This window comes from Lontra canadensis, unplaced genomic scaffold (genome assembly GCF_010015895.1).
Source record: "Lontra canadensis isolate GAN:19392208 unplaced genomic scaffold, GSC_riverotter_1.0 scaffold1, whole genome shotgun sequence".
NCBI classification, from domain to species: domain Eukaryota; kingdom Metazoa; phylum Chordata; class Mammalia; order Carnivora; family Mustelidae; genus Lontra; species Lontra canadensis.
In genome coordinates this window covers 114,961,835-114,970,408 of record NW_022630995.1, presented here as the reverse complement: position 1 = coordinate 114,970,408, position 8,574 = coordinate 114,961,835, and positions in this window count along the sequence as shown.

Below are 8,574 nucleotides of genomic sequence, written 5' to 3'. Positions count from 1 at the left end.
CTTTGAGGATTTTCAGAAAGCACAATACTACTCAATCTGCTCCCTGGAATTTATAGTTAGTGGCTTTGATTCTTCCCTTCAAGAAAAAAAGACAAAAAATTAACTAAAGAATGTATTGCATCTTAGAGATCATGAGGCCCAAATACATGGTAAAGTGACATTTTTCATATTTCTGATTTACCTTGGCCTAAGATAGGTATGAAATCAGTATAAGATTATCAACACCAATTCTTAATTTTTTTTAAATTTCTCCAAGTATCAAAAGCATGGTAACAACTCCGCTTATTACTTTGCCAACTGCTTCTATGTCAAGGCTGACATTTTGGGCCACCTAACTGATAAGGCATTTTAAATAGGGCTTATTGTTAATCTGTGCAAAACACTGGTCTTTTGGTCTGTGCCCTGATCCTGGTATTGCCAATGTACTGAAAGCTCTGGAATTGTATTATTTATTTCTGGCTTGGGATGGAGGGAGTGCTGCTACCCTGCTGTCAGACTTCCCCTTTGCTACCTGGACAAATAATACTTATTCTTGTATTCCTAGCACTGCATCTCACCTGAATGCTCCTGGATTCTTGTTGGATCCTTAATGCACTGTCATTTGTTGTATAGTTTCCTCCCTATTGCCTCTATCTCTAGACTCCCAGCATTTCATTCTTCCTATAGAGGAGTAAATTTCAAAATGTTGTTCCTCCCAAAGGTGTCCTGTACTACAAATATCTTAGCCTGTTCTACCTGATTTTCATAAGACACTTTCCCAGTTTGCACAGATCACCTCATAGGGCCTTTGCCTTGAAGAAAAGTAATGCTTTTAATTCTGTCAGTGAGTAGGCAGTGCTCGGGACTTTGGCTCACTGCTTTTAGAAACCTAGAAGGGATGATAAACTGGAACATCTGTCCCTGTCTGTTCTGCCCATAACGTGGGCCTGCACTGAAGGGGAAGATGGTATGGTTTGCCCAGTCACCCATCCTTTGAATGGTCTGGGACTTTAACTCTTTTGTTCTCAGCAATGACCCTGGTTACAAATATGCCTCTGACTTTAGGGAGTTGTGATTTGGAAGGGTTCCATTTGACATGTTTTTTGTTTTGTTTTGTTTTGTTTTGTTTAAACAACAACCAAAAAAACCAGTTGTTTGGTGAGAAATTTCTACTGGATATAAAAGCAGAAAAAATTGAAAGGGGTTTTCTACACCTCTGCAAAGTAATAATAATCACCACCACCATGAACAAAATACCTTCTTCCTGCAGACATCGAAAATTATATAATCTTTGTGTTTTTCCATTCTGACATTGCTACCAAGAAATTTAGATCTCAATGTTGAGTTTAAATACATTATTCTATACCATATTCTTATTTCTCCACTCTCTATAAATAACTTGTCACTTAAAAAAATATCAGGGTGCACCTGGGTGGCTTAGTCAGTTGAGCGCCCAACTCTCGGTTTCAACTCAGGTCATGATTTCAGGGCCGTGGTATCAAGCCCTGTATCAGGCTCCATGCTCACTGGGGAGTCTACTTGAGATTCTCTCTCCTTCTGACACTCTCCCACTTGTACACACGCCCACACACTCTCTCTTTCTCAAATAAATAAATTAGTCTTTAAAAAATTTCAGGTTTATTTTATAATTTGGTTTGATGGATTTTTTATTTATTTGTTTGGTGATTTGCTTGTTTGTTTTATTATAATTCTTGTCTGAATTTTTTGGAGGTAAATTTGATATAAATGATAAATGCATTCAGAGTCAAGAACATTATACAGATAGTAAATGTTAAAGATCAAAACATCAACACCTTCATATAGAATGTATTCCACAGCTAAATATGCAAGATTATAGATTGGTCTGTCTTAAACCGGTGATGGGTGTGTGTGGGAGTAGGGATGGGAAGGCTTGTCAGTAAAGAAACTGCTGGAGGAATTCAAGTCAATTATAAACTGTCAATATGAGTCATCATCTATAAAAAGGTGTCTATTATGTGAAAATCCTTTTTATTCCAGAACGAATTACTTTGAGCAAACTGTTTCTAGTGCATCCAGGAATTGTTGGCATGAAAATGATGACTAAAAGGTATGTCTAATGACCTGGAACTCAGTCTGATAATGAAAAACCCAACAGAGTTTAGCATTTGAATGTCTACTCTCACCATGGGCAGTAATAAAACAGCCAGATCAAAACACCTTAATTCTGATTTGCAGAGATGTTCTTAAACATAACTTCAAATTGTGCCAAACTTCCTATCAGAATCACACCAAGTATCCACAGTATTTCATCTCTAAACATTGCTGTGATAACTAGAGCTCGGAATCATTTATTAATAATACATAATTTACAATTGCTTTAAATGATGTACATGCTTCCGGTTCAGATAAGGTTTTAAGAATTATAGAAAAGGTCTTTCTCTCAGCTTTACATGTTTGCTCATAATTGTCAGGCAAATAGCCTCGCTTAAAGCTTGGTATAAGCCACTAAGGGTGCCCATGGCTTATTGCTGGGGAAGTTTGCCAAGAAGACTTTCCAGACCTCTCATCATTCTGGATCAGGAGTGAATTACAAATGCTGGCCGCATCTCAAGACTTGCCTTAACTATTTCCATAGAGATTAGGGAGAGGTCTCATATGACAAATAGTATGTTCCAGATGCTCATCTGTGTGGATTTAATCTTTGACTATTTCTACCACAAGAGTTTATCTTTGTTAGGAATTACAACATTGAATAATAATTTTCTGTTACTCTAATTTAGTTCCCTAGACTGTGTCAAACAGTACAGGGGGTAAAAAGGCAAGTGTGCATTGTCCCACTGATTGATGTTCAGTGTGTGCTACAGAGGATGATGTGACCACACAGAACCATGGCAAGCATCTTACAGGATCACTTGCTCTTTTGCAGCAAAGATTTCCAAGGACTCAGTGAAGACATAAAGAGAAAAAATACTTTTTCTGGAACCATTGTAATTGCTGGTATTTCTGTGGCTTCTAGTGTAATGCAGAAGTTGTTAGACAAAATGTTGCTTTCTTTTTGGGTCAAAAATGAGACTACCAAATGGTAGGCGTTTTGGCAAAAGATATTAGGGAATGGGTGAGATTTAAGAAATGGGTGGATTCAGGTGACTTTTTGTCCACTGGTGGTTGATGATAGCCTGTTTGGGGCCAATGAGTTTAATTTTTATATGTGCTTCTCCTTTTTTCTAGTGATCAGAACCAAAATCAGTGAACATATTGTACAAATAGCAAAAATATCTCACTTCGATATGAAGATAATGTGGCTTGAGGAGTATAGCTGAATCTAAAGATAGATGTGTTCTTTAAAGCTAGTATTTATAGATTTGGTGTATATTCACCTCTCAGTAAGTTATGCTTTCCCAATTTATTTTGGTGCCAGTTGATAATCTACTAATATCAATACTGGTTATTAAACCTTTAAAATGTCCCCATAGGTATTCGTTAATAACCTCTATTTAAGTTTCCAAAGTATTTCCACTATCATCCTAATCTTGATTACTATGATATATATGTGTGTATTTGAGATATAATTAATAAATAACATATTAGTTTCAGGGGTACAACATGATTTAATATTTGCAAATATTGCAAAATGATCACAATCAGTCTAGTTAACATCCATTACCGTAGACAGTTATTTTTTTTTCTTGTGAAAGGAAAAACTTTCAAATATACAATATTATTAACTACAGTCAGCATGCTATACATTACATCCCCATGACTTATTCATTTTATAACTGGAAGTTTGTATTTTTTGACTCCCTTCACCCATTTATACCCTCCCTCTCTGTTCACCTCTGGCAACCACCAATTTATTTTCTGTTATCTATAAATTCCACGGCTATTTTAGATTCTACATGTAAGTGAAATGATGCCCTATTTATGTTCATCTGTCTGAGTTATTTCACTTAGCATAATGCCCTCAAGTTCCATCCAAGTTGTCTCAAATGGTAAGACGTCCTTCTTTTTTATGGTTGAATAATATTCCATTATATAGACACATTGCATCACATTTTCTTTATCCATTCATCCATTGATGGACATTTATATTGCTTCCATACTTGGCTATTGTAAATAGTGCTGCAATGAACATGGGATGCATATATCTTTTCAAGATAGTGTTTTTATTTCCTTCAGATAAATACCTAGAAGTGGAATTGCTAGATCATATGATAGTTCTATTTTAATTTTTTAAGGAAGCTTGTTTTCCATTGTGACTCCACCAACAGTGCACAAAGATTTTTTTCTCCACTTTTTCTCTAGTGTTTGTTATCTCTTATATTTTTTATAATAGCCACTGTAACAGGTGTGAGGTGACATCTCATTGTGATTGATATTGTGATGATTAGTGATGTTGAACACCTTTTCAACTACATGCTGGCCATCTGTTTGACTTCTTTGGAAAAATATCTATCCAGAACCTTGGCCCAGCTTTAAATCACATTAGTTTTTTGGTTTGTTTTTGAGTTGTGTGAGTTCTTTATATATTTTGGATCTTAACACTTTATCAGATATAGGGTTTGCAAATATTTTCTCCCATTCATCATGTTGCCTTTTCATTTTGTTAACGGTCTTCTTTGCTGTGCAGAAACATTTTAGTTTTATATAGTCCCACTTGCTTATCTTTGCATATGTTGTTTTGGGTTTGGTGTCAGATCCAAAAAATCATCAGCAAGATTGATATCAAAGGGCTTACCATTTACATTTCCTTCTAGAAGCTTTATGGTTTCAAGTCTTACATGTAAGTCTTGTAAGACTTATTTTAGTTTATTTTTAGTTTTTTAGTTTATTTTTATGTATAGTGTAAAGTAGTGGTTCAGTTTCATTCTTTTGAATGTGGCTGTCCAGTTTTCCTAATATCATTTATTGAAAAGACTGTTCTTTACCCATTTCATATTCTTGGCTCCTTTATTGCAAATTAGTTGACCATATAAGCATGGGTTTATTTCTGGGCTCTCTATTCTGTTCCCTTGACCTATGTTATTTTAATGAAATATCATACTGGTTTGCTAACTATAGCTTTGAAGTATAGTTTGAAATCGTGAAGTTTGAGGTCTCCAGCTTTGTTCTTACTTGAGATCGCTTTGATTATTAATACTTTTATTAAGAGAATATACAAATGAATATATCTGAACATTTTAAATATTTCTTATTGCCCTTTAAAAATACAGTGTACTCTACTACTACCACCACTACCAGTACCACTACTATTAATAGCATCACCAATTCATTGATTACTTAGTAAGGACTATGCCTAGACTAAAGTATTTTACTTATATTAACTTATTTAATCCATATGACAATGCTATGAGGCACTATTATTATTATCTATATTTTTACAGACAAGAAAATAGAGGCACTGAGAGATTAAGTAACTTGCTCAAAGTAAAAAAGGAAGTGATATAACTGAGTCAGCCTACATAGTCTAGTTTTAGAGCCAATATTCTTAACTACTACTCTTGCCAGCCTGATTAAGCAAACATCCTTGACTATTTTAGGTAAAGAGTATTGTATTCTTTTCTAAGATAAACACATAGACTTGCTACTATTATTTGTTTAGATTTGACTTTACTGGAGCCAAGCTTAGTTTTGACATTTGCAGACATGGCTTAGCTTTCATCTCACTGCAAGATATAGGGCAACCTGGTATTTAGTTTACTTACAAAAGGCAGTTAGGAAGCCCTAGAGGAACCTAATTAAAATGCAGCACATTTCCAAGGCACCATATCTTGCTGTGTTGCCATAGAAACAGTGGAAATTTCTGGTCATTGACCTTTAAGGGAAATTGAGGATACGTTTTCATAAGGTTCATAAGAAAAGCTACCCCAGTATATTAACTTACAGTGACAGGACAACTTTGGAAATCCCCTATGCAATCCTACCTGACTTTAGAAGTATATTATATCAGCAAAACTCATTAGAGGCTCAAACTTGGGCTTTTTTGAAGAAACATTTTTTTTTAACTACTTCCAATATACCATCTGTGCTATTGGATTTAAAATAATCAAAGATAGTGCTCTAGCAACAAGGAAACATCAAAGGAAATCTTAGATAATTATACAAGAAACATCAGAACCATGAAATAGTATTACATCTATTCCATTGCTTTTGGATTCTTTAAATTTAGGTTTAACCAAATAATAAAATGTAGCTTTACTGTATAAAAAAGATACACCTAGAAAATGAAAGTTTATTCTAAAATATTATATTAATACTACTTAAAAATATAAATTCTTAATTCTTCCCCTTTCTGATTTATTCATATGTAAATTCAGGCATTATATTACTAAGTATGTATAGTTGAAAATCCTACTTATATGATATATATTTATATATATACTTTGTGTGTATATATATATATGCCTTTGTGTGTGTGTGTGTGTATATATATATATATATATATATATATATGTATGTGTATATATATAAATATATATGCCATTTGACCGAAGGCAAGTGTCCATGATTCAACAGAAAAAAATGACAAAGTTTTCTTACTGTAGACTGCTTTTACTATATTAACATTTTTATTTTCCACTAAAAATAAATAGCTTAGTTCTACTGTCAGGCTATGCATAGTTTAATATAAGGAAATGTCAGGGGAATCAGAGCTGGCTAATTTCTCCTAGAATTAGAAATATGTCTCCAGGGGCACCTGGGTGGCTCAGTGGGTTAAAGCCTCTGCCTTGGGCTCAGGTCATGATCCCAGGGTCCTGGGATCGAGCCCCGCGTCGGGCTTTCTGCTCAACAGGGAGCCTGCTTCCCCTTCTCTCTCTGCCTGCCTCTCTGCCTACTTGTGATCTCTGTCTGTAAATAAATAAATAAAATCTTTAAAAAAAAGAAATATGTCTCCATATATCTGAGTTTCAATTATTCTAGACATAGACATCTGAAAAAAAAGAATATTCTAATAATTATATGTAGAAAAAGTAGGCTACTACACCATTCCCTAAACTTCTGCAAAGTTCTCTTATATAGCTGTATGTCCTCACTTTGAGAGACAATAGGGGCTAGCGGGGAACACTGACTCTGGCTGTATATTAATTGCGACTCCTGGCTCTGCCACTTACTAGCCATGTGGCTATAAGAAAGTTACTTTACTTAGTCCACAGGAACCTCAATTTGTTCAAGTATAAAATGAAGATAATAATGGAACTTCTTAAGGTTGTTTTGAGAATTAAATGAGCTAATATTGTTAAGTCACATATCTATATTTGACACAGTAATAAAAAATATATTTTATCTTCCAATGTCGGGGACAGAGCTCACAAGGAAATGCCATCCCTGTTGCACTCCTGCCCAAGACAAAAAGAATACAGTGAGATGACTCGACTCAGATAAAAACAGAGTATTATCAGTATAATGGAAGAGGAGTCTATAGAGTTTGCAGTTAGAAATTTTTTTTTTTTCCTCAGTATGGATACAGACAGCACTATCTCTGAGAATTAATGGTTGCCCTTGAGGGATATGTGTGTATGCATGTGTGTGTGTGTGTGTGTGTGTGTGTGTGTGAGAGAGAGAGAGAGAGAGAGAGAGAGAGAATGTGTGTTTAATCCAATAGCTGCCTACTACATAAGGCAGAAAGATGAGTAAACATTGCTCCTCGTCTAGGGGAGAAATTTTGAAAATCTAGCTTATAAGACCAAACCGCATATTAGATTGTTATGTTGCCATTTGGGTTCCAAAGACCACCGTGACCTGTTTTGTTAAGGCTCCCATGGAGTCATATGAGGCTGAATAACTCAAACTTGAGGGAATGATATCTGCAAGTAAACCTAGATCCAGACTGACACTCATGCTACCTGTCTGGTGGATGTCTCAGCAGCGTGAATATGAGATAACTTCCTGAAAAGGCGTGTGTGCCTTACACAACTTTTTGTTTAAGTGCTTGGCACAAGATAACCACCGCTGGTGTGTATTAGTACTAGAATAGTTTTTGAACAAGGATATTTTAATTTTCCAAGTTGTTTTCCTAACTAGGAATGCTCATTAATGTACTGAAAAAAACAAGAAACTTACCACTTCTTTCCAGTTTAAGACTACACAGACAGTTTAACACTCATCGTGGTCCTTTCCAATTAGACAAAAAAGAAAGTTTCTATGGTGATCATGCTTATAGTCATTGCAGTCATTCCTTTCTCTTTCCTTGCCAATGCCCAATATACATCAAATTACTCACAATTACATACAAACTGCCTAGCACCTCTGAATCTTCTTAAAATTATACTTTCTTCCGGTGACTTTAAAAAGTAACTGCTATTTTTCTCCTGAATAGTTAAAAAGATAAGTAATTTTTCAATTAATTTATGTAGTGTTTTCATCGTCAAATTTACTGGCCACACCCATGGAGAGTTAGCGAATATTTCCTAAGTAGAAAACCATCCCTAAAATAGTATCCTGAGATTCATATATTCAGAATTTAAAAGAATTCATGAGTTTTTATAAATCTAAAGAATCAAGATTTTTTCCATTAATTGTATTCCCTATGCTGTACTTTCCATCTCCATGACTTATTTATTTTATAACTCAAAGTTCATACCTCATAATCTCTTATCTATTTCACCCATTCCCTTT